Here is a 26,117-nt window from a genome sequence, read left to right as displayed (position 1 = left end):
ATACTTTGACAATTTCATTACTCTGTAGTAATCCCTGTATTGGTAAGATCTAAGGGCGCCAAGTATGTTTTAATTCTGCCACCCTATTTTATTCCTCGTAGATCCAACTATTCAAGGGCTACACATATTTTAGTCATTGGCAATTTTCTTTACGTAGTATATACATCTCCATTTTACTTTGGCCGCCATATCTGTAGTTTTCTCCATATATTTTCCACTACTACCCCAATGGCAACGCCTACATGTTTATCTTCCGAACACAATATAAACTGCCATATGTATCGGTTCATTAAAAATCACATCTCTCCTCTCATACCAACATAGTTAATTAATGCCATACATTCTTTTCAATAGGACTACAATTTATCATGGTATAAACATAGTTAGGATTACAATACCTAGTATTCTGCAAATCGACAGTGTTACCTAATCATTTAGGATTGTAACAATCATGTGGCATTTGGATGTAATGGATTTTTGCAATTCTACAGCCAAAAATTATATCTCTCCTCTTGTGTTACTGACATGATTAATAAAAGTCATACATTGTATTCAGTAGGACTACAATTTATCTTCGTACAATCATTAATTGGGAATACCCAACCACGCATTCAGCAAAACGACAGTATTCCATAATACTTTAAGATTGTAGCGAACATGTGGCGTCTAGATGTGGTGAATTTAGGCTTGTCTACAGCCAAATATAGTGCTCCATAGATCCAATGTATATATAAACGGATCCAGGTTAGTACTAGGGCACTGTACTGTAGAGACTGAATGCATGGTAATGACATATCCAGTTATATATCCCCTACATTACTCAATTATAATCTATATTCCATACCTGTAGCCTAACACTTTCCAAAAGCATACATGTGAACATCAAATACATTTCTCTTATTCAATTATTTTCTAATACATTGTGTTTCACCTAAATCAACAGTTGGTCACTCTCTCATATAGTGTGTTGTTCAAGGCTCTTATAACAATTACGGTTCAGCAACCTTGTAAATTGATTGAATACTCAAAAGCCTACACATTAATCGATCAGGTCTAAACGAACTAACCTCAGCTCACATTTACCCATCTATCTAACAATTCTTTCCCACTCTTCCCTATTATTCAGACCCAGGTAATAAGATTTAAATTTTGACATGAAGAATTGTTCTCTTTGTTTGCTTTTTTTCTCAATGTCCCCACCCCGGGCCGCAATTTTGATTTTTTCTAGTATGAACCATTTAAGGTCTTCCTCTTAATGCTTCTCAGAGATCCAATGCTCAACTAATGGAGCATTCTTTTTGTGATTTTTAATTGCAGATCTGTGTTCGGTGAGGCGTAGACGTATTTCACGTCCCGTCTCACCGAGGTAACACTTCTGACAAAGACAAATTATTAAGTAGATTACATTTGAGGTCCTACAGTTTACATGCTTGTTCATTGTAGGAAGGTGGCTACCTGACTATGGATACCCCAAATTTTTTGCCTTGTGTTTAGCTGGTTTTTGACTTAGTTGGCCTGGTTCCCTGCTAATCAGGGCCCCAGGCCATCTGCTCTCTCTGTAAAATGGATTCCATGTACCCTAGGTACATACCATAATTGGAAATGGACTCCTTGTCAGCCCCTGTACGATGCACTATAGGTGCCCAGGGCATAGGTGCCACCAAGGCCTACCAGAGGCTGCAGCATATCTTTTGCCACCCCTGGCTGGTTCTTAAATTGACACAACTGGCTGATCACTCAGCTGGGGCAAGGTGTTGTAATCACCCCTTGCTTAGATATAGTATACCTATATCTAAACCTATATCTGGACACATATAAACCTGTGAGCCACTCCTATGGCAGGCCTTAGCAATCCTGGAGGCAGAGTGCGTGGTTTAATGTGAGATGGAGCTCTAGCATGAGCTGAGCCTGTCTGCAGCCGTCGGGAGCAAATCCGTAAGCTGTTTCAGGATAATGCCATACCATATACTATTAAGTGCATTATAATCCTCGTGGTTATATAGCAACTTTGGTTTGGCTTTATCAAAACATGTCGTGTAAGGTGTCATACGATTTGGAATACTATCCCCTCGCCAGTTCTGGTGACGGGGATAGCATTCCACCCCTCTAGAGGGAGAAGACATGTTACTTTACTGAAATGCGGTTAATTTTAAAAGACCCTCACATCCCCAAAATGGATGCTTCTGCCACAGACACAGGTCTGACCCCCTGCAGCTGACCGAAACTCAGCCAAGGGGGCCTGGACAAAGGGTTTCCTGTCGCAGGGCGGTGTTACACCCCCTCAGACAGGAGATAGTGGATTGTAGCAGGGAGGTTTGAAAGAAACCAGACACTGCATGGGGAGCACAAGGCTGCCCCTTGCATAATCCGGCCAAACCGGTTCTGGGGCACTCCAGCCCCCGTCCCAGCGCGGCCAGGATCAAAGGAAGGGGGTGTATCCACCCACTTCCTGGGTCCCACCCATAGGAGGGGACCTAGCAGATAATCCAGCCCCGCAGATTCGAATAAGAGTGGGAGCAGTGCCAATGCACTTCAGATTATCCTGATGAAACATAAGAAATGAAACTCTGGACCCTTCGACATCCTACTCAACGTAGAAGACTGAAGAATCTCCCTTGTGGTCAAGGAGTGACCACCCTGTGCAAACAGGCACCATCCAGCCTTCGACGTTTGCTTTGTTGCAGTTCCCGCCGGAACTCGAGCAACAGAGATTGACGAGATCAAGCTTGCCTGCATTCCAACAGCTCGATCCACAGTCCCTGCAGAGCTGAGACCCGTGGAGGCGACCGGAAGCGTGGGGCACGCCATCTTGAATTGACCACAAGACGCTGACCGTGCAGCCCACGAGTGACCCTTGAAGCTGTACACCGGGGTTTGAGAAGCCCCAACCCTGAGCCACTCTTGCACTGAAGTTCAGCCCTCCACACTCGACGAGTGCTGCGTGGGGCCCTTCTGCTCCATTTGGCTCAACGCGTTGGTCCGGTCACTTGCCAGCCGGCTTGTGGCCCCTGTACCAACGAAACTTGAAATTCGACCTGCGATTCTGGTTGCTCCAGATTTGCACCAGCTCCCCTGAAAAGGAGCCCCCACTCTGACCCTCCTGGTTCGAGTGAGAAGCAATCTCCCGGTTTCGCGTGGATTGCTTTTGCCAAGTGTTGTTTGCTCCAATCTGCCGACGGCGAGAGCCTGCGTGGGACAGATCGTGACCCGCTCCTGGACGTCGTAGATGCCCCAGAGCCCACGTGACAGCGGAGAGAAGCTCCTCGACAACCACCTGATTGCGCCCGACATTGCCTGGTTCCACCCTGGTTCCACCCTGGTCACTGCTGAGTGACCCAGACTCTGTCCCCTCTGCTTTCAGGTACTTTTCGACTTGAGTCCACCCTTGGACTCCACCGGACACTTCTCTTTCACCTCGCCTGCAGCCCTTTCAGCTCCAAGCACCAAGAACCTGCGTGACGAAACCCGACTCAACTTCGACCCTGTGCACCCACTTCCTGTGGGTGAGGTAACATTGCAACGCCGGTGTTCCCACACTGGTACACACCTCTAGGGTCTGTGTCTTAAGTTTTGTTCCTCTAGGTTCAGCGGAAGTGTCCTTAATCTTTAACTTTGTAACTTTTACGCACCATTGACTTTACATTGATGCAAGCCGCACTTTACGTGCTGCACCCGAATCCCGCGGGCTTTTCCCGACTTCAGCATTGCTAGTCCCGACTGCTCCCAGCGATTCCCTAGGCCCTAGGCCTAACCACTGATCGATTGGTATCTCTTATACCATTTTTTTAGTATATGGTTTGAGTGGCCCCTAGGCCTCATCCAAAATTGTGCAACTTTGTATGTTATACTGTGCTTTTGATTTAACGCTTGTGCCCCTTTATTCATAAAGAATACTGGGGATTGTTTTTAGTAATAAATACATATATTTTTATAATATATACTTGTGTGGTGTCCTTTCATTTGATATTACAGGATTGTATGTGGTAAAACAGCTCGCTTAACACGACCTCTTAAGTTAAGCCTTTAGGCTGCTTAGTCCATGCTACCCCTAGGATAGCTTGTCTAATAAGGTTGACTTACAACCAGACACCATGAGGGTTGTTTGGACTGATACAGGGTGGTTCCAGAATTGGAAACATCATATATCAGGCCAACTTCTCACATTCATGCAGTGTGAGTTCCCATTGATCTCTATTTTGTCAGACTTAACAATATTCTTACAGTGGGTACAAGTTCCACAAGGTAAATTGCCCCTAATTGCAGTTGCATTCTTAATATTCGTCTGGTAGCCCTGCTTCGGCTCTCAATACGTTTGAACCAAATGATTGTGGATGGTCTTATTCCGCCTATATGCATAGATAGGTTTCTGCAAAGGTATAGTTCCGGTCTTATTCAGTATTGACCAGTTTTTGTTGATCAAATTCTTCAATTTATAGCTTGTTACATTCAAATCGGATACCATCACAATGCCCTGTGACTCATTGCGTGTCTTATTACGAGGTTCAAAAAGACTGTCTCTATTAAAATATTTAGCCCGTTTGTATGCTTCTTTTATTAGTCTTTTCGGATAACCGCGTTGGGCCAGTTTAAGTTTCAAAGTCTCAGCGTGAGCCTCAAACGTTATTCTGTCGCTACAATTACGCCTGAATCTAAGAAACTGGCTAAACGGTATCCCATCTTTCTGACTCTTCGGGTGATAACTTGTGTGGTGTAAAAACGTGTTTCTGTCAAATGGTTTGACAAATAATTCTACACACAATTTACCTTCAAGTGCCCTAATTTTTATATCCAAGAAATCCACAGACTCCTGACTCTTATTAGCTGTGGATTTTAAGTTCAGGTCTCCACAAATAATCCATTCCAGGAAGCTGTTAAGATCTTCTTCACAGCCATCCCATATGAAAAACACATCGTCTATGAATCTAGACCATTGTTTCACATTTTCGAATGACGAAGAAAATGTGGATGTAAGAGGCACCCAATTGATAAATATATTTTCTTTTCTTAAAGCTAAGTAAACCCAGTGATATAATATATATACGCTTTCTATATCACTAAAGAATATGGTTGGCTCCATATTTGTGTTAATACCTGACGCAGTAGGCGAACCTGTAGCCATGTGCGTGTACCACTATGACTGTGATGATGATGGTCTATAATTCATATGTTTAAGAGGTGGACATACATGCACCTTATATACAATTTGAAGCCATGATTATGAACTGTAATACTAGCACGCACAAGGTATATTTTATGAGTGAGAATAATAACTGAAAGCGGTCTATAGTTTAATAACATGACTGAATAGACGACTGAAGTAGCTGACAATGAAGGAACATCATTAGTATTATCTCGGCTTTTCAGGCGTCAAATACATCGCCATCGAATATAGGAGGTGGCTAGATATCGATGAGGCTGTCTCATCCCATGATACCCTTCGATCTACATACCAGTACCGAGTGTGACCAGTATGAGAAGACTGCTGGATTTATAAATATAAGGAAAAGACAGAATTTCCTTTGAACACAAAGTAAGTGTATAAGTATGCAGATGAAAGGGACGCTTACCAGCAATATGAGTAACTTAAAAACCAACAGTGAGTCTTTTCTCTCTAATATCATAGGCAACGGAGGTTGAATTGAAAAGACACCCCTACCAACAGAGACCTAGAGAAGGAAAAGTGAAGGTCCACCACTGCATGAATGAATGCCAATGATCTGGCAATTCATGTAAGGAAAATAATTCTTTCTTTTATGACCAGTCCAGTAGACAAATTTAAGTGAAAGTAGTGTGTAGATTTTGTTTAAAACAATAGGTGTATGAATGTATAAATTTACACGGGTATTTATGATTCTAACTGTATATATTTTTTTTTAGATTGAAGATGACATGTTTTTAACTAATATGTCCCGAAGAAGGTGTAGAAACAACTTTAAAGACACCGAAACCTGTCAACAAAAGGACCTTTATGAGTACTGTTTTAAAAGATTTTTGTACAATTTTCTGTATTTTAATTTTTCATGTGAATAGTGTTGTATGCATGATTATAGACGTAGCATGTTAGAAAATAGAAACTGTAGACCGAATTAGTATGCTCTGAGTCAGCTATACTTAAAACTGTGTTATTGTCTATATTACCTGATGTATTGATTATATTTTTTACTGATGAAAAAAGATAAAAGTATTTTTAATAAAATTAACAAACGAAACCTATTTTGCAATTGAACAATCCTTAAGTGGTGTCATGATAGTTACTAGATGGTCGTTTTATTATTATGTGAATTAACTGAGGAACACAGAAAGGAAATCTTTTTGTTTACTGTTTATATCACCCAGTCCTTTCGGGTTTTTCTGGGGAACTCTCTCTTTTGTGAGGCTTGTTTTATTTATTACATTAAACATGTGCCTTACCCTGATAAGGATTGTGTGTGCTTCTTGACCAGGGCTCACACTCCAGTCAACCAACAAACTAATTTATTACAATATCTCACTGCTTTGGGCATCCAGGAAGCTTCATCCAGCTAAGTTCTCTGATCTTCCCTATTGAGTTTGTCATTTACCGAAGGTATTCCTAATGTGCATAGCAGTTTTTGCTTCACAGCTGTACTTTGTAAGTTTGCTGACAGATACAAATAAGTCTATTCACGGGGAAATTAAACATTTTGGTATCCTGATGCTTTACAAGTTTAGATCAAACTAAAGCAGATGATGGATGGACTGCTGAAACGTTTCAGACACTCACCCCCAGTCACAGATCTGGGTTGAATCCATCATTGTTCTTTAGCTCACTTTGCCACCCCAGTTCGGACTCAGCCATGTGCAAATCAGTCTTGACCCTCTGCCTCGTGGGAACAGTCCAGCCCAAACTGCCAGGCCAGGTCCTCCCTGGACCGGAAACAAACATCCTGGAAACCGGTTTTGGGGTTATACCATGAATCAGTCAGTCTAGTTTGAATCCAGTGGCAAAGTAAGCAAGGGACCAATGTCTGGGCATACCCTGCCAACTTAGGGTGAACAGAGCAAACAGAAGGAGATGATAGACGGAGTGCTGAAACTTTTCAGACACTCACCCACAGTCACAGATCTCGGTTGAATCCATCATCGTTCTTTAGCTCACTTCGCCTCCCCAGTTCTGACCCAGCCATATGGAAATCAGTCTTGACCCTGTGCCTCATGGGAACAGTCCAGCCCAAACTGCCAGGGTAGGTCCTCCCTGGACCAGAAACAAGCATCCTGGGACTGGTTTTGGGGTAACACCCCTAATCAGCCAGGCTAGCTTGAATCCAGTGTCAAATTGAGTAAGAGACCCGTGTCTGGGCATACCCTGCCAACTTAGGGTGAACAAAGCAAACACAAGTAGATGATGGACGGAGTGCTGAAACTTTTCAGATACTCACCCCCAGTCACAGATCTAAGTAGAATCCATCATCGTTCTTTAGCTCACTTCACCACCCCAGTTCGGACCCTGCCATATGCAAATGAGTCTTGACCCTGTGCCTCATGGACACAGTTCGGCTGGAAATGCCAGGCACATGGCCAGGTCTAAACTGGGGTGGCATGTGAGCAAAAGAATGATAGATTTAACCCAGATCTCTTGACTGGGGTAAATGTTTTGATTCATTCTGTATTCTATCCATCAATTGTGTGCCTTTTGCTTACACGTTTAGATCAGCAGTACTAACACTAACCAAGAAAACTTGTGTTTATTACAAAGCGATACTGACTAGGCACTGCAATGAATGAAATAAATTGTCCAAGAGTAGAGCATAATGTTTGGGTAGCATGTATATTAGACCAAAGTATGGAAAAGCAAACATACTTATTTAACATAGATTTTAGGAAATTACCGTATTGTTGGTTTATTTGGACAACTGCTTTGTCATAGGGATAACATTTTGTCTCCATTTTAGTTTTCCCTTTTAGCTTAACATCTTTTTGAGATGGTGGTTTGAACATGTTTTTCACTACATGACAAAATGTCACAAACACATTTATTTTCTTAGACATTGTTGTTCTGTATTCTGTACTGCTAGTTTCAGGGAAACATATTAGAACGTGATTTCCTTGCTTTATTTTGTGCACACAGGAGGCAACACTTTTACCCAAAGTAAAGCTCTTGTTTTGCATCTCTGGCAGAATGAGATAAGGCCAGTGTTTTATTATTTAAACAGTGTCCATTTTGAATTCAGACGAGAGGCACTTCACACTGTAGTTATCATGGATACTGCGGAGAGCTTTGAATGAGTTGCGGCTCTGCATACCCCGATACACATTCTACGAAGAAAGTTAGCTGTGCACTCAGATGTGTATAGGCTTGTACCCTTAGACGAAGTTTATTTGGTAATTCACCGAGGCTGGCTTCCTTAGACATTACACTAAGGTATGGGGTTAGATCATTCCAATTGGGTCTAGCGGAAGGGTCCTCCCACCAGGCTCTCGGCAGTATAGGGGTAATAGTGACAGATAGGAGTAATATAAGGGATAATCATGATAGAATTGTTCGTATTGTTCACCATTCGAATGATGTGTCTCATCTGTCTAATATTTGCAGTTCATATTTTTTTTTACAACAAATGTTATTTGGTTATTTTGCAATATGTAGGGGCAATGGCCCCGCAAAGACATGGAAAAGCAAGAGGATATTTTGCTCTAACAACCACATTTCTGGTATATAACAACACCCGCCAAACATGCAGGTGAAATAGAACAAACAGCATTCAGACAGTTTCCAATCCCCACATCTGTGCATTTGGTGTGTCAGTCGCAATGTATATAATGAAACAGGGCAGCACTACTTTCTTAAGACATACATTGGAATAATGAACATCAGGAAGCAGGGGCATCTTCAGGGGTCTCCATCAGGCAGAGGAGGAAGGTCAATTCATTGGTAGTTTACCCGCCGAGTCCATATCTTGCTGTGTTTCGCACGGCATCCCAGGCCATCAAAAACAGCAATATCAGCCCCCATACATTTGTCTAAATCAGTTTTCCATTTACCCAGAGTCGTGGGAGATGTTGCCTTCCACAATTGCGCTATGTCCCTCTTGGCTATGGTAAGAGCCAGAAACAATAAGTGCCGTTTGTACCGATTCCCCCCAATGTCATTGGTTGAGTGTAACAGGAAGAGTTGTGGATCAAGTGGGATGTCCCATGACAGTACCTCGTTGAGGCCTGAACTAATTCTACGTCAAAAGGGCAGTAACGCCGAGCAGCTCGAGACTGTGTGCAGAAATGACCCCTCCTCCCTGCTACCCCTCAGACATGTGGGGGACTGGATAACACCCATCTGCAAGAGTCAAACCCTTGTAAAACATGCACGGTCTAGATACTTGAACTGAATGAGCCGATATCACGTGGGCTAGCAATGGCTTCGGCCCAGTCGTCATCTGTCAGTTCTGGCACGTCAGCCTGCCATGCAAGTCATGTTTTGTCGAGGGTGGTAGGCGAATGGGCCATCAATGTCTGGTATATTTGTTTGCTCTTGAGAAGACTGAGATCCCCCATAAGCAATCGGCCCTCTAAGGGCAGAAACTCAGGGAGGGTATCTAATGTACGGATCTGGGGTTTAAGTGCATGTCGGAGTTGGAGAAATTTGTAGAATTGTGATTTGTGCAAATCAAATTCAGTCCGTAGTTCTTGAAAGGACTTCATTGTGGTACCTCGTAACACAACCCGAGGGTCGAAATACCCACGCGATCCCACCCTCTGAACCCCTTCAAGGTCGCCACTAAGCGGAGACACGTGCCCTGCCATAAGTGAGTCAGCTGGGCAAGTGTACCAAGCCAGCCCATCTGTCGGGTCTTAGCCTGCCAAAGCTGTATCACCATCCTGCCCGCTGGCGGCAAATGCTCCAGACGAGCAGAGCTGTATAACAAGTGATGGAGAGAGACCTGGTCAATTGCAATGTGTTCAATCGAATAAGCTGGATCTGCGGGGGATTATACCACCACTCATTTACTACCAGGATGTGAGACGCTAAACAATAGGAGTAGATATCGGCTGCTGCAATCCCTCCACAATACGTGGATTGCGTACAGGTATGGAGCGCCACTCTAACTGCCCCACCGTTCCATAAAAAGGTATTTTGTATGGGTGTGACTTGCGCGAACTATGAGTGTGGAATGGGGTATGGGAAGTTCTGAAGGCAGTATAAGACCTGAGGCAGTGACTCCATCTTAAAGATAGCGGAGCACCCGTATAGAGAGATGGAGAGAGAAGACCATACGGTGGTTTGATTGTTGAGGCTCGATAGTAGTGGAGCAATATTATGTGCCCAGGAGACTTTTGAGCATGGAGAGCCATAAATACAGAGATATTTGAAACCATCTGTCGCCCGGTAAAGTTGTGAAGCCCAGGTATCATGACCCTGATGTCCGCACACCGGAAATTGTATAGATTTGGCGGGGTTAGCATGGAGGTCCTTTGTACCCCCAAACACCCTGAGAATTTCCAATATGTGAGGCCCCGAGTACCAGGGTCCTGTCATAAAAAAGAGGACATCGTCTGCGTGTAATGCTATGCGGTCTGATCCTGACTGGGACCAGTCGAAACCCTGAAAGACCGGGTCGTTCCTAACCCACGCTGCCAGGGGCTCGATTGCAAGAGCAAACAATAATGGGTACAGGGGGCAGCCCTGTTGAGTACCCCTCTGGATAGAGAAAGGCCAGGAACGGTGTCCTGCAATGCGGACCAACGCCATCAGATCAGTGTATAGCAGATGTGTATGCCAAGAAGCGGGGTCCAAAGTTTATCACCTTGAGCAGCTGAAATAAATACACCCAGCTTAAAGAGTCGAAAGCTGTATCGATATCGGTAAGGAACAGGGCGGCTGGTGGGCCTAGCGCTGGGGCCCCCGCCATGGCATTATGGACACGCCAAATATTATGACGGGTGGCCGTGTGCGGCATAAAGCCCGACTGGTTGGGGTGAATCAGGTCTGTGATACAGCTACGTAGGCGATCCGCTAATACTTTTCCCAATAATTTAAGTTCAAAGTTTATAAGGGAGATGAGGCGGTAAGAGGAGGGGTCATCTAGGGGTCAACCGAGCTTAAGGAATAGCACAATTTCTGCGTGCAGCCTGTCCCCATGCAGAGTAGAGAGTTCCGTGGCCTCCTGGATAGCCACCAGCAGATGTGGCCCCAAACTGTGTATGTTCGACCTCAGGAATTCTCATTTGGGAACCCTTTAGGCCCTGGAGCACGACTAGGATGGAGCGGGTTGAGGGCCCCAGTCAGCTCGTCCATTGTAATAGGGGCCTCTAGTTGTCCGCGGAGATGGTCAGGGAGTTGTCGGGGCAGGATGTCCACTAGAAATTCAGCTATAAGTTCAGTCAAAATCTATTCCTGTTGTGTATAGAGGGTTGCACTACGTCTCGCAAATTCTTCAGCAACATCCAGTGGTGTTGTATGTAAAGACCCCTCTAGGCCACGAATAGCGGGTGTTACCGCTGGGGACCTATCTGCCTGGCAGAGTCTATGGAGCATCTCGGTGGACTTATCGCCCCATTGATAAATTCGGTGCTGTGACGCCTCCCAAATCTCCTTGGCATCGCCCATTAGATGCTGCCTAAGATCCTGTTGCACCTGCAAAAGGTTCCGTCCAATAATAGGGCTTGGGTCTATATTAAGCTGGGAGGCCAGTGTCGCCACAATGGCAGCAACCAGCCTGTGTCACGTGTGGACATTCAAGGATCCTTGAAAGAGTATCAGTACCAAATCAGTGCCCCCTTCAGCCACCCCTTGCCAGCAGATCTCCCAGTGGGGCCCCAGGCAGACCGGCGTACCCACACAACAGAAGCACCAGGTTACCTGAGCCGATCCAGACCACGTCCCCGGCAAGCACCGACAGCAGGAAGATACAGCTCCCTTGGAGCAACAGATATTTCAATTCCACTCACGAGGCAGCTCAGCTAGGGGGAAGGGAGAGAGAAGGAGATAGCATGATCAATGAGCCACATGGGGATCAGCACAGGTTTGGCGCTCATCTCCCGCGGCCGTCAGTAGGTTCCAGCGTACTTTGATCCCCCTCTGGCAGCAGCTAGCCTGTTCAGAATTGGGCCATGCTCACTCACGTCTATCTCTGCTGGCGCGCTGGTAGTGGGCATCTGTAAGACCACGGTGGCTCAGCCAGATGGAGTGCTGCTGCCGTCTCGGAAAGGCCTCACAGCGTCCTCCGCCTGCACTGCTGAAAGATGGCAGCTCACGGAGGGGGGGGATCGGCGACGGCACTTCTTCACCGAGTTTATGACCTCTCGGGTACCCCTCACTGCGGTTCAGGCGAACGGAGGCGCAACTCACCCCCGTCCTCCATGTCTCAGTGCCAGAACCACAGATGGAGTGGGGAGAGGCCCCTGTGCACCTGCGGCAGTATCCAAAGCGGGCCTGGATAAGGGCCCAGCCCTCAAAGTCTCAATACAGCACTCGGTACAAAAGGGGGTGGTGATGGACGGAGCATCTGAATCAATCAAAACCTCACACCCAGTCAAAAGATTTGGGTTTTATCCATCACCGTTCTTTAACCCACTATGCCACCCCAGTTCAGACATGGCTATATGCAAATCAGTCTGACCCTGTGCCTCATGGGAACAGTCCAGCCCGAACTGCCAAGCCATGCCTTCCCTGGACCGGAAACAAGCTTCCGAGGACCGGTTTCGTGGTTTCAGCCCTCATCCGTCAGGATAGCTTGAATCCAGTGGCCCATTGAGCCCGGGACCCATGTCTGGGTATGCCCCGCGCACATAGGGCAAGGAAGCAAAAGACACACAATTGATGGACGGAAGGCAGAACAAATCAAAACATTCACCCCCAGTCAAGAGATCTGGATTAAATCCATCATTTTTTTGCTCACCATGCCACCCCAGTTTAGACTTGGCCATATGCAAATGAGTCTTAACTCTGTGCCTCATGGAAGGTCCTTCTGGAGTCAAGCTATCCTGGCAGATGAGGGGTGAAACCCAGATCTTTTGACTGGGTGTGAGTGTTTGATTGATTCAGATGCTCCGTCCATCACCACCCCCTTTTGTACCACTTTGGCCGCCATAAGTGTGGCAGGGTATGCTCAGACGTGAGTCTCTTGCTCACTTTGCCACTGGATTCAAGCAAGCCGGGCTGAAGAAGGCTGGAATGCCAGAAACCGGTCCTCGGATGCTTGTTTCCGGTCCAGGGAAGGCATGGCTTGGCAGTTCGGGCTGGACTGTTCCCATGAGGCACAGGGTCAGACTGATTTGCATATAGCCATGTCTGAACTGGGGTGGCAGAGTGGGCTAAAGAACGGTGAATGATCAAACCCAGATCTTTTGACTGGGTGTGAGTGTTTGATTGATTCAGATGCTCCGTCCATCACCACCCCCTTTTGTACCGCTTTGGCCGCCATAAGTGTGGCAGGGTATGCTCAGACGTGAGTCCCTTGCTCACTTTGCCACTGGATTCAAGCAAGCAGGGCTGAAGACGGCTGGCATGCCAGAAACCCGTCCTCGGAAGCTTGTTTCCGGTCCAGGGAAGGCATGGCTTGGCAGTTCGGGCTGGACTGTTCCAAATGAGGCACAGGGTCAGACTGATTTGCATATAGCCATGTCTGAACTGGGGTGGCAGAGTGGGCTAAAGAACGGTGATGGATCAAACCCAGATCTTTTGACTGGGTGTGAGTGTTTGATTGATTCAGATGCTCCGTCCATTACCACCCCCTTTTGTACCGCTTTGGCCGCCATAAGTGTGGCAGGGTATGCTCAGACGTGAGTCCCTTGCTCACTTTGCCTCTGGATTCAAGCAAGCCGGGCTGAAGACGGCTGGAATGCCAGAAACCGGTCCTCGGAAGTTTGTTTCCGGTCCAGGGAAGGCATGGCTTGGCAGTTCGGGCTGGACTGTTCCCATGAGGCACAGGGTCAGACTGATTTGCATATAGCCATGTCTGAACTGGGGTGGCAGAGTGGGCTAAAGAACGGTGATGGATCAAACCCAGATCTTTTGACTGGGTGTGAGTGTTTGATTGATTCAGATGCTCCGTCCATCACCACCCCCTTTTGTACCGCTTTGGCCGCCATAAGTGTGGCAGGGTATGCTCAGACGTGAGTCCCTTTATCACTTTGCCACTGGATTCAAGCAAGCTGGGCTGAAGACGGCTGCAATGCCAGAAACCGGTCCTCGGAAGCTTGTTTCCGGTCTAGGGAAGGCATGGCTTGGCAGTTCGGGCTGGACTGTTCCCATGAGGCACAGGGTCAGACTGATGTGCATATAGCCATGTCTGAACTGGGGTGGCAGAGTGGGCTAAAGAACGGTGATGGATCAAACCCAGATATTTTGACTGGGTGTGAGTGTTTGATTGATTCAGATGCTCCGTCCATCACCACCCCCTTTTGTACCGCTTTGGCCGCCATAGGTGTGGCAGGGTATGCTCAGACGTGAGTCCCTTGCTCACTTTGCCACTGGATTCAAGCAAGCCGGGCTGAAGACGGCTGGAATGCCAGAAACCGGTCCTCGGAAGCTTGTTTCCGGTCCAGGGAAGGCATGGCTTGGCAGTTCGGGCTGGACTGTTCCCATGAGGCACAGGGTCAGACTGATTTGCATATAGCCATGTCTGAACTGGGGTGGCAGAGTGGGCTAAAGAACGGTGATGGATCAAACCCAGATCTTTTGACTGGGTGTGAGTGTTTGATTGATTCAGATGCTCCGTCCATCGCCACCCCCTTTTGTACCATCAATACAGCACTGGCACCCTCCACTTGGTGTACAGCCGGATCCCAGCGCTCAGGAACCCATCTGTGTCCCTCGCTTGGGTCCGGCCGGCCCCGGTGTCACACAGGGCACCGGCTGGATCACAACGTCACAGGTGGCCGATCAGTGGGACGATGTCAGACAGGCGCTGCAGGCCAGCCCATTTGTGGCCCTGGCCATGCGGGTGAAGATGATGGCAGATCCCTGGGTGTGGGGGAGGGCCAGCGACGCTCTCATTCTAGGTCTGAGCCTTTGCTGTGGTCTTTGCTTGGGGCCCCGGGCAGCCTCTGGTGCACTTCGCAATCGTCTCCCCCGCTCACCAGCAGGACACAGAACTGTAGATCACTGCATGGCACCCTGGCTGGTGCCCTAGGAGAGAGCCCAGCCCACGCCACGCCGAAGCATCCTTCCCCAGGAAAGCACTGCTGGGGCACAGCTACATCAGGTAAACGCAGATTGCGACACTACCCGGTGTTCTGGGCATCAGCCACGGCAAGCGTGCACTCCTCTGGACAGGATTTGTGTAGGATAGTGAAGGATTTCAGCGTGGGTGAACGGAGCCCGATCAGGCTACGTCCGCCATGATGGCTACTCAAGCCACGCCCAAACCCACTTCATATTTTAATGACAAGGATTAGATCTTTTTAATAAACATATATTATTGTCTCTTGTCTTTGTGAAACCTTGGGCATGCAAAAGTGACAAAACAAAAGGGATAGCTCTGTTTCCACAAATTCCTTGAGAATAATAGTGGCCATGTTCGAGGTTGCAGACAGCATCTATAACTTTGGTGGTTAAGGACTTTATATACGGTACTGTGAGCTAGCCAAATCAACTTTTACTTATGATCTAAGAAGACTCAGTGTCTGTTTTTTAAAGTTTTGTTGATCCAAATCACAGTCCTTCTAAATTCATAGGAACCGTGTAACAGTTTAGAGTAACAATGGTTTAAATGTACGCTAAAATAAAATAATGTTATCCAGACGTGATAATGTAAAATGAGGTACTTTTAATGGGTCAATGTACCAACATTCCATCGAATAAACTTAAAATCAGCAGATATTTAAAATAGTAGGCTTCGTGCAGGGATTTGTTTTTATTTAAGAGCACTTCAACTCCACTATGTTACAACGCCTCAATGTCGCTATATAACTAAAATGTCTTAGGGAGTTTAACACCACAATGAAAATAGGATTTTTTCAGTTTAAGTAATGATGAAAATTGCAATCAATTTAAATGTTGCACTTTGCAGCTTGCTAGGTTGAAAGTATTTCGTAATGCACATAACTAAGATTCTCAAAAGACAGAATTATTGATGCAGGTTTTATCCTACAAGTGAGGATACTTCAAAAAGAAAATATGTTGAATTTTAATGAAAAACGTATTTGGGAACACTACATTTTATATGTTTAGTTTTAAATCTAGTCCCAAATGTGCAGGTGAGCTTAAAGCCACGAGACACAACGTTTTGAAATATATAATTTTAAATGTCGATGTGCATCTTAAACTAGATCATTGTGGCCTTTGTTGGCTTACTGTATAACGAAATGAAGGAAACCATTGGCTACATCAACAATTAAAATATCGCAGCATACCAAATGATCTAGACTTGTGGATGAAAATGTGGAGCGCAACTAAATGAAATCGTATTGAGAAATGGCAAATTGTTCCTATGGAATCCCTCTGTAAAGTCACATTTCAGATTCTTGAATAGATGAACAACATAAAGTTTTAAATACATAATTTAAAATAGGAGTTGGTAAACGCTTGAAATTGTAGTATAATAATAAAGATGCTCTCAAACATAATGGCTTTGTCACCAATGTACAGGCTGCAAATGCGAGAATGGTAGAGGAGTATAAAGGCTGAGATGAATGAAAATGAGTTGAAGAAAAATGTATTCAGTATCCTAGGATACTGCTAGGTTCTCAGATGTAGTTGCCCTTAGGCATTTCTTTTAAACTGTGTTCCTTGGTATAGATGGAATTAAACTCCTCCCCAGTCTGTGAGTATGACAGAGCCTTATCAGCGTTACAGAGACACTTTTGGAGCATAAGGAAACCAAGGACAACAGTGAGCCCTTCAATAACTAAACAAAAAAGAGTAAAATGGATTTTGTATGAAATATAAAAGATAGGTTGCTGCTATGAGAACAGCACATGTCCTCATTTGAAATTTCAAGGTTAGGGATCACATTATACTAAGATGTATTGAAATTACATGATGAGCACGTAATGATGCACTTATCTCTCTGCTACTCTTTTGGAATGTTTACTAAAAAGGGAACACAGAAGTGTATACATTTTTCAGAAATACTCTTTATGTTTGTTATGTTTTCCTATCAGCACACACATATTGTTATCAGTTATGAAGAAGGCTGCACATAGTCACAAGTCGGTGGTTAGGCAAAAATATAAGAACACACGTAATACCTCGTATGGAGGAAAGCCAATAACAATATATCGACTATGGGTGACAGCTATTTTTTTTTGTCTTGACAAATATCACTTCAGCTGCAAAAGTAAATGGAACTAAATAGCACACATACCAATACAATATGTAATGTGATGCTAATTCACACCTCGATACATTTTAATGACTGACATCAAATAGTGTTCGAGTTGTTACTGCTATAGCAATAGGGAGGGAAATGTTTATTAAGGGCAGTGATAAAGCAGTTACCTTGCAATGAAAATCATGAAAACTGCAGTGCAATGAGACATAATTCACAAAAAAATACAATCAACTATGCGAGTCTGGCGAGAGACATTTCAGTGTTTTTTTTTTATTGTAGTAACTTGCAAAGGATGAATCTATTAGCTACATTTATGAAAGAGTACATGTTTTTAAATACGTAATTCTGTTGTGATGTTCATAATTGGACATTTTGACTTACCTGTTATTTTATTGAACTTTGATGGCAGAGAACTGCTTTAATGATCATTTTTAGCTTTGACGGTGTCTGTCTCATGTTTAGTAGTACTGGTTCTGATTTTGATATGGACTTATCAACTAAATAAAAATGTAATCGATAAACAATTAATTGCGGATGCTGTAACGTCATTGACAACATTTGAATCTTTCTTACAATGAGCAGGGGCAGCCTTAGGCATGTGCAAGCTGTGCAACCTGCACAGGGCCGCCAAACCCCAGGGGCTGCCACGCCAGTATGTATCCTTAATATAATGATCCTCTGAGGATGGATACATATTTGCGGGCAGCCCCTGGCAGGGATTTGGCGGCCTCCGGCTCTGTTCCACTTCCAAACACCCTAACCCCCCCACCTCTTCACTTACCTCCACGCCTGCGTTCCTCCTGGTTCCTGATTGGTTTCTTTTTTTCCCTACCCACTGCTGGCCCGCTGCTACAGGTGTATATAACATTGCAAGCAAAATGAAGAGAATAAGTGTAGACGAATATGGTTATTCGAAACGAAAGAGAAAGGTGGTTCAGCAGGCTTTCGTAGCATCATAGGAAGGAGCAATCCTGAACTTTATCACCCAAGGGAAACCTAAAAATGGAGAATCCTCCTGCCAGAGTACTGCTGATGCACTAGGTAAAACAGGCACTGACGACCATAAACAAGAACAAACAAATGATGATATCCATGAGCAGAATGATACATGTGGCGGCCCCTGGCAGGGATGTTTCCGGGCAAAGAGGCCACTGATTCTTTCTCTGTGGGGGGGCTGTGGGTCCGGGCCCCTGTCATGGCCCTGGCACTGCAGCCGTCTGTGCCAGTCCCTCACGTCATGTGTCACAATATACCCTCCTCCTCCTAAATTTTATGGTTCTGAGACGAATTCAGAAGGGTAGGAGCAGCGGCAGGTACTGGTCATCTAACGCCTTTTCTGGACGTTTTATTAAAACACCTTCCTGAGCTCCGGGGGTCTCCGTCCCGCCCAGACCCCCTCTTCTGGGGCCCCCTACCTACGCTCCCTGCCCAGTGCGGCCATGAGCCTAGAGCTGCCCCTGCAGTGAGGTAGCATCAGAGCTTGCGCAATTCATGTTCACTGAAGTTGGGAGCTCTTCAAAGATAAAGGTGAAAATGACAAGCTCTTTTTCAGAATTGTCTCTGCAAAATTGAGGTGACGCAAATTGTGAATCAATCTATTGGACAGTATTAGAATGGCAGTTCTATATGCTTGGGGAGCAAGGGTTTAGCACAGGCTAAAGACACGCATAAATAAAAAGTGCTAATGGAAGAAAGGTTTTAACTTGCAATTGAAAGAGAAAGTAGCAGACAGTAGGCATGATAAATGTAGGCAAATAATAGTAACTGAAGTGCCCTGTTAGAAGCCTCCCAGAACATAGGTCAGTATGCCTTTAATGAAAAGTAATGCTAATCCTCATTCCAGTAAAAGGCACATCAAGTCTCCCCACTCAAGATTAGTGAACAGATGTGGTCTACGGCTCCTTTTCCCAGTCAACTTTCTAAATGGAGTGCATACCTGTCTTCTCTCCCTGATAGACAATCCATGGCTTGGTTTATATGATTAAAGTAAATGGGTGCACATCACAATCTGACATTGTTAGAATCGGAGGTCTCTGTTTGGCACAGGTATGCACTTGTGACAAACAGGGACCCTCTCCTCTAGTCAGGGCAAGGGAACTACTCCTTCGAATAACCCCTGCTCACCCTCTAGGTAGTGTGGCGCGAGCAGACAAGGCTAATCCTCAGGGCGATAGTTAGTTAAGCATTTATGATCACGCACATTGAACCCACGGACCCACCACAAATGGACACCGGTCGTAAGATTGTATAAAAAATACGTAGACTTTATATAAAAGATATACTCATATGCAGGATTGACACAAGACCATATAACGTTTAGCGATTTGAGGCCACCAGATTTCAATAGGAAATTAGTCTTTAAATGTTCGTTGTTCAGGAAGGTACGATGACAGGGAAAACAGAACGTTGCGGACCCTGGATCCGATATAAACTCGAGACGGAGTTCAAGTGTACCTTGCTGGTGGAAGTCCGAGGCGTTTCAGGCGCGGCTACTGGTGAGGGCAGACCCGGGACGAGGCCGACGGTTCTCGAGAGGATCTCTCCGGCTCGGGCCCCCTCGAGGTGTGAGGTGGGTGAGCAGGACTGTGGAGGGTTGTGGCGATCCGGGGTCGATGCAGCTCACGGGGCGAGGCGCCGTTCAGGCCTGCGGGGCGTACTACTTCTTAGCACGCCAGGTCATACTCGTGGATCTGTGAGGGGCGTTGCGTTCTCGGGCAGACGGGTGCAGCACCAGGCCTCCGGTACCAATGTACGGAAGGCCTTTCTTGAGGCGCGGCACAAGCCTTGGTATGCAGGAGGGAAAAGCGAGACAGTCGGGTACATATCGACGTACGGTCTGTCCGAGGCTATGGAATGCGCTCCGTGCAGATTCCGGCTGGAGAAGATGAGAGGCGCACAGCGTGCTCCGTTTGCAGGCGAGGTGACAGGAGAGCGGGCGGCCCGGCACTGAAGCGAAGAGCGACTCAGGGTTGAGCGGGGCTCTCTGCGGCGGGGCGACCAGGCTCCGAGCTGTCACGACCTTGGGAGGGGCGAAGGCACCCGAGTCACAACTCCGGCGAGAGAATAAGAACTAAGGCCCAACAGCAGACGAGCACAAGCAGAATAGAACCCAATGATCCTGGGGTTCCGTTCAGGGGGCAAGCTCAAGATCAAGCCCTTGGAGATCGTCTTAGGCACAAGTCTTTAAAGTCCTATCTGGTCTTTTCCTCTCCTGTCTCAGCAAGGCACCACTGCAGGCCAGTCTTACAGGACACAGACTGGTTTCCATCCTCCAGCTTCTCTTGGTCCTTCTCATCAGGCAGAGGTTCGTCGTGGTCAAAACTGGTTCTGCTTTGCAAGGAGCCGAGCTCCTATATTTATACTGAGATTCTTTTGTCTTTGTAGGCCAGGGGGCCTGAGCCTAGTTCAACCTGGTTTTCGAGTACTCTGTTTACAGGAAGCTGCCGTCTTCTTTCAGGGTGCAGGGCAGGGACATCAGACGCTCCGCAGGAGGTGGAGCAAGCATTGTGGTGGTGGAGCACAACCCTATTCAGAGTCAAGGACTACTCCGCCCACCCATCCTGGTGTAAGCACCCCATTCACCACCTGGAGCCCCAGACTGTCCCTGGGAATTCCCCAGCCCTGTCACTCACACAAACCCAGACAGCAGATACACATCCTGGCAGAGGCGGCTGAAATAGTCAGGCGAGCAAAGGCTAACTTTCTAAAAGTAGCAACACACGATATTAAAATACACCTTACTAAAGGAAGTATTTTATTATTCTGAGTTCAGGCATACTAAACTTGACATGCCACCGTGTTCCCTGAGCCTGCCGGGACTATAGCGTGTAATAATTTCAGCAGCTCATCTGGCCTAAGAGAACAGGTAGCCCTTCAACAGTGAAGAACGAAAAGGGCGGTAATTCACTATTAGGACATGCCACACTCTAGGCTTGTCCTACCTTATCCTTACAACGCACCCTGCCCATAGGCCCAGCATAGGGGTGACTGATATGAAGTTAAGGGAAGGTTTAAGGACTGGCAAGTGTGGGCACTTGCGCAGTCAGCGTGACAGTTCGAGTCTGTATTCAGGGTCTGCAATGGCGGACCCGAGACATATGTTACGAGGCCGCTTCTGTGGGTGGTGCAACCAGCGCTGCAAGCCCACTAGCGGCATTTGTATCTACAAGCCCCGGCACTTCTCGTGCACTTTACTGGGGACTAACCAACCAGTAAACCAAATAAGCCAATCGTAGAAATCAATTAAGTATACACTTTACATTGGGAGCCAAAATACTGTTAACAGCCACTTTGGTGGAACTATTTTTTCACAATGTTTTGCCTATTTCTGCTTTTATGTTTTGCAGTGGATTTGTATAGCAACTTATCACCCAGAGAGATCAAGTGAGAGGCCCAAAATCACAGGATATTGCACCGCCGAGACTCAAACGGGCATCCCCCAGCTCTCAAATAAGCAGCTTTGGTCACTATGCCACATCCTCTCCACTCCCATGTTACTTTTCAGGGAGCTCTTTCATTCGTCCTGGACGATTGTTGGAAACAACTGTTTTTCATTCATCACCACTGCTTGTTTTCTTTTCTTCAGTCTTTCTTGTCTCTTTCCTTCTTTTTTGTCTTTCTTCAATCCTTATTTCCTTCTCTCCTACTATTTTTCTTGTTCTGCAATTATTTAAAAAAAATAAGTATTCATGAAGTCAGCTGTGATATTGCTTTTGTGTTGATTACGTTTCGGTTCACTTGTGACAGAGCAACCCAGGACATAAGAGAAAGTGCAGTCAAGCAGCATGTGAGAGTTTCCCTTCTTCTTCCGGATATGATAGCGGGATGAACAGTGGTGTACGGGAAACAACCTTTACAACGCAGTACCATTACAATGCAGTCATTACAACGCAACATCCCTTACAACGCATGCCATTACAAAGCAACCATTACCACGCATGACACTACAACGCATACAATTACAATTCATGTCATTACAACGCAGTCATTACAACGCATACCATTACAACGCATACCATTACAACGCATAGTACCCTTACACTATCCAACACTTACCCTACTGTTGCACCCCCTGGAGTTAGAATAGTACATTTTACCCCTACACTATTCAACACTTACCCTACTGTTGCACCCCCTGGAGATAGAATAGTAATTTTTACCGCTACACTATCCAATACTTACCATACGTGCAATGTAATGGTATGTGTTGTAATGGTATGCATTGTAAAGGTAGTATGCGTTGTAATGGAATGCGTTGCAAAGGTAGTTTTTAAAAATTAGTTGTAATGGCATACGTTGTAATGGAATGCGTTGTGATGGATGTTGCGTTGTAAAAAATGTGTTGTACAGGTATGCTTTGTAAAAGTATGCATTGTAACATCATACAACCGTGGTGTACATGCCCCTTGCTGGCCTCAGAGGCAGAGCCTGCTCTGGAGTAGAGGCGGTAGTGGAGACACTCTCACCAGACTGGGAGATCTATCACATAGATGACAGCTGTCAGAGCTAGCACATTTGACATTGTACTACTGAAAAATATTCAGAGTTCTCAAATGTGTGCGCTTGTCTTTTGGTTCTTCTTTATTTGCTCCTGTATGATGTATCAGAGCATTCTTGATTGTGCTTTATGCGCGTCCTTTCGCTGAATACCTGGTCAATGCCGCAAAGTCTCTTATGTTCTATTATTTTGTATTGCGCACTAATCACCCCTTAAAGTATCCAGTCCCGGTTTGTTGAAGTGAGGTGTTCCACCATCTTCATTTATACTCTAGAGTGCCCATGAGCACCACGCAAGGTTAAAGGTACGTGGCCTTTAAACTCTTAAAGGGGGTTTAAGTCCTATTTGAAATTAAATATAAAGCTGTGTACAATTAATCTCCCATGATTTACTGTGCAAAACGTGTTACGGGCTCCTGGTTCTGTTCGACGATGGCTATTTATACTATTCTTGCCTTGATAAAGCAGTTACTTGATATCATCCCTTTCTGAAAAAAACAGTTTGTAATTGGATCAGTATTGTTGGAAAGTGGAGTATTAGTAGGGGCAACTGTATATCTGCCACTAGCAATAAGGCCACCAACACAGTATAGGCCTTGGAATAGGTCTTAGAAAATTATTCCTATCCTCAACCCTTGGTAGCTTGGCTGCAAGCAGGCAGGCTTAACTTCAAAGATAGGTATGTAAAGCATTTAAAAACACCATTTCAGTAAATAATCAAGACACAACTCATAATACAAATCCAACAATAATTTATAAAAATAGGAAATATTTTATCTTTGAAATGACACCAAAAGGACAAAAATCCAATGTAGGAAACTGGAGATATGATTTTTTAAAGATGTAACACTATTAAGCACATAGAAACCTATAGCACCTTATTGGAACATCTGATCGCGATAGACCGGGTCAAAGTCAAAGTTTCAGGCTGACCACGATGGATCCCTGGACAGCTACGCCTAGAGGTAGGTCTCGGTCAAAGTTTTTACCTTCTGACTTAGAAACTTTTCTAGAGCTTTTCTTCCCAGGGCCTCTCAAAGCTCTCAGCCAGTCCAGATTCGGTGAGGGTGCGCTGGATTGCTTTGTGACGATCTCCCAGTCAAACTTATGGAAGTCCGACCTTTGGAGCGTTCCAGCGGGACAAACCAAGAATCCAGGCCGACACGAGGTTGAAGGATGACGGCTTGGTTGTCGGAGTTGCTCCCGGTCTCCTTCTCTTCGTTCGTACTTAGAAACTTTTACGGAGCTTTTTCTCATGGGGTTCCTCGATGCTCTTCAACAGTCTGGATTTGGTGAAGGTTCGCCAGCCTCAGATATCGACTACTCCCCATCAAACTTTGGAAGTAGGACCTACGGAGTTTTCCAGCGGGGCAAACCTGGACAGCAGGCCGGCTCGCGGTTGAAGGCAGGCGGTTTGGCTAGCCAGGTTGGGTCGGTCCCCATATGGAGCTGTTTTTCCAAAGTTCCTCCAAAGTCCTCCAAACTTCTGGAACTTCTTCCTGAAGTACCCCAAAGGGTCAAACTCACTCCAAGGGTCTGGAAACTCCAAAATGGTCCTTGAAAGTTGAGGAATTCAGTTCCCAGAATCCACTTGGACAAAACCCTTACAAATCCACTGGTAGTGCTCCAGGTTGAGGATCCTTGGTGGTGATCTTCCAGCAGAGCGCTGTTAACCTGTAGCTTGCAGCGAGTCCACTCTTTAGTCCTTTTACCGCAAAGTAATCAAAAGGTGTAGTTGCAGATGGTGCAGAAGGTGCAATCTTCACAATGCAGGCCTTTAGAAATGCACATCAAACTTCCAGCATGGCCGTCTTGCTTTCTTGGTTTTGCAAATATGATGTGTTCCCCAAGTGTAAATTTCAGGCCCACTTACATAGGCCGAGGTTTTAACTCTGTTATTGACTTTGTTACTTTTTCAAACTGTGTTGTAAAATTTATGCTCTGTCCAGTTGGCCTAAGTGATCATCTGCCCCTTAGCCGACATTTAAAAATACCCGATAATGCTGATTCCTCCACTATAGAGCGGCTGGTATGGTCTCAAGACATTGCGCTGGAAAGATTGCGCTTGAAAAGTTCCTTTATGACGTTTGAGGTGATGGTTTCATAAGAGTCTAAGATCTTATGGCTGATGGGTGCCATGAATGTACTCTTGTTTTTTAAGTAATCACATGTGTGTTCCGCGGAAGCTGGAATGGGTGGAGCTACGTTGGTGAAAAAATGTCGCAATCGTAGGTTGCGCATAAATTTGTAAAAACTAACCTCGACTTCAAGTTCATCTGAATGGTATGTTGGAACAAATGATATTCCCCGTATACCTCCGCCCAGCTGTAGACCTCTCCCAGCTTGTAATCCATGGTGTCACGTTTGTACTTGCGTATTTTCTTGTCGTTGATATCTTTCGTGTATTTATCCAATTGTGCGTTGATGTCATTTAAGGCTTTATCAAGATCGTCCTTTGCTCTATTTTTTTTTGATCTTTTCACTCACACAGTTTTCACCCGTAGTATCGCGCATACACTTTTAGAGCACGATTGATGTAACAGATTCGTTCCACGTTATTGTGCACAGAGTAATGCCTTTGAAACCAGCTATCCAGCACAGTACACATTCACTAAGATGTGTTTACAGCAACTTATCGTGCACACTGCCACGCATGTTCAAGTTAAGAATCTGGCACACTGGTATTCCATGGGTCCTGATTTCCCACCTTAATTTTGATTTACCTGTTTCATGTTAAATGCTAGTTTCATTTCCTGATTAGATTGTATTTCGATGACTTACATATTGTGTACCAGTCCCCTGATGAAGGGCTTATGTTCCAAAATGCATTGGGACAAGTTTTGCCAATCGGAAGAATGAATAATAACACCATGATTTGAACCATATCCTGATGAATTGAATCTGGATTGAATTTATTGAATAAATGATTTGATGATTCACAATTGATAGCAGTTTTCTGAATGTGGTCATTTTGAACAATAAGGAGGGACCACGTCTCCACAGGAGTGCCACCAAGGGCATAGTGCCGTTTGGTCGGCACTGCATCTATATTTTGCACAAATTCGGCTCCCTCAAGGTCAGGAGGAGGTCACCCAGTGGCACCCAGAAACACAAAAAATGTATTAAAAAATTGATGATTAAAAAATTGATGATCTATCAACAAGGAGTGACACACACCCCACCAACATTCTCTTCTATTATATACTAGGTCTGATAGGTAGTTTCAATACCTCTGCCCTATTATGTACTAGGGCCCTATGGGGTAGGTCATGCCAATTACGGGGGTACCCCAACCCTTAGTGTACCCTAGTGTATGTAGGTATTGTCACTGTACTCTAAGTTTTTTCAGCATAGCACCGGCCCTAGGTCTGGTTAGGCAGACAAGTACCAGTTAGC

The sequence above is a fragment of the Lissotriton helveticus genome, chromosome 1_2 (assembly GCF_964261635.1).
Source record: "Lissotriton helveticus chromosome 1_2, aLisHel1.1, whole genome shotgun sequence".
NCBI classification, from domain to species: domain Eukaryota; kingdom Metazoa; phylum Chordata; class Amphibia; order Caudata; family Salamandridae; genus Lissotriton; species Lissotriton helveticus.
Note: the sequence above shows the minus strand (reverse complement) of the source record.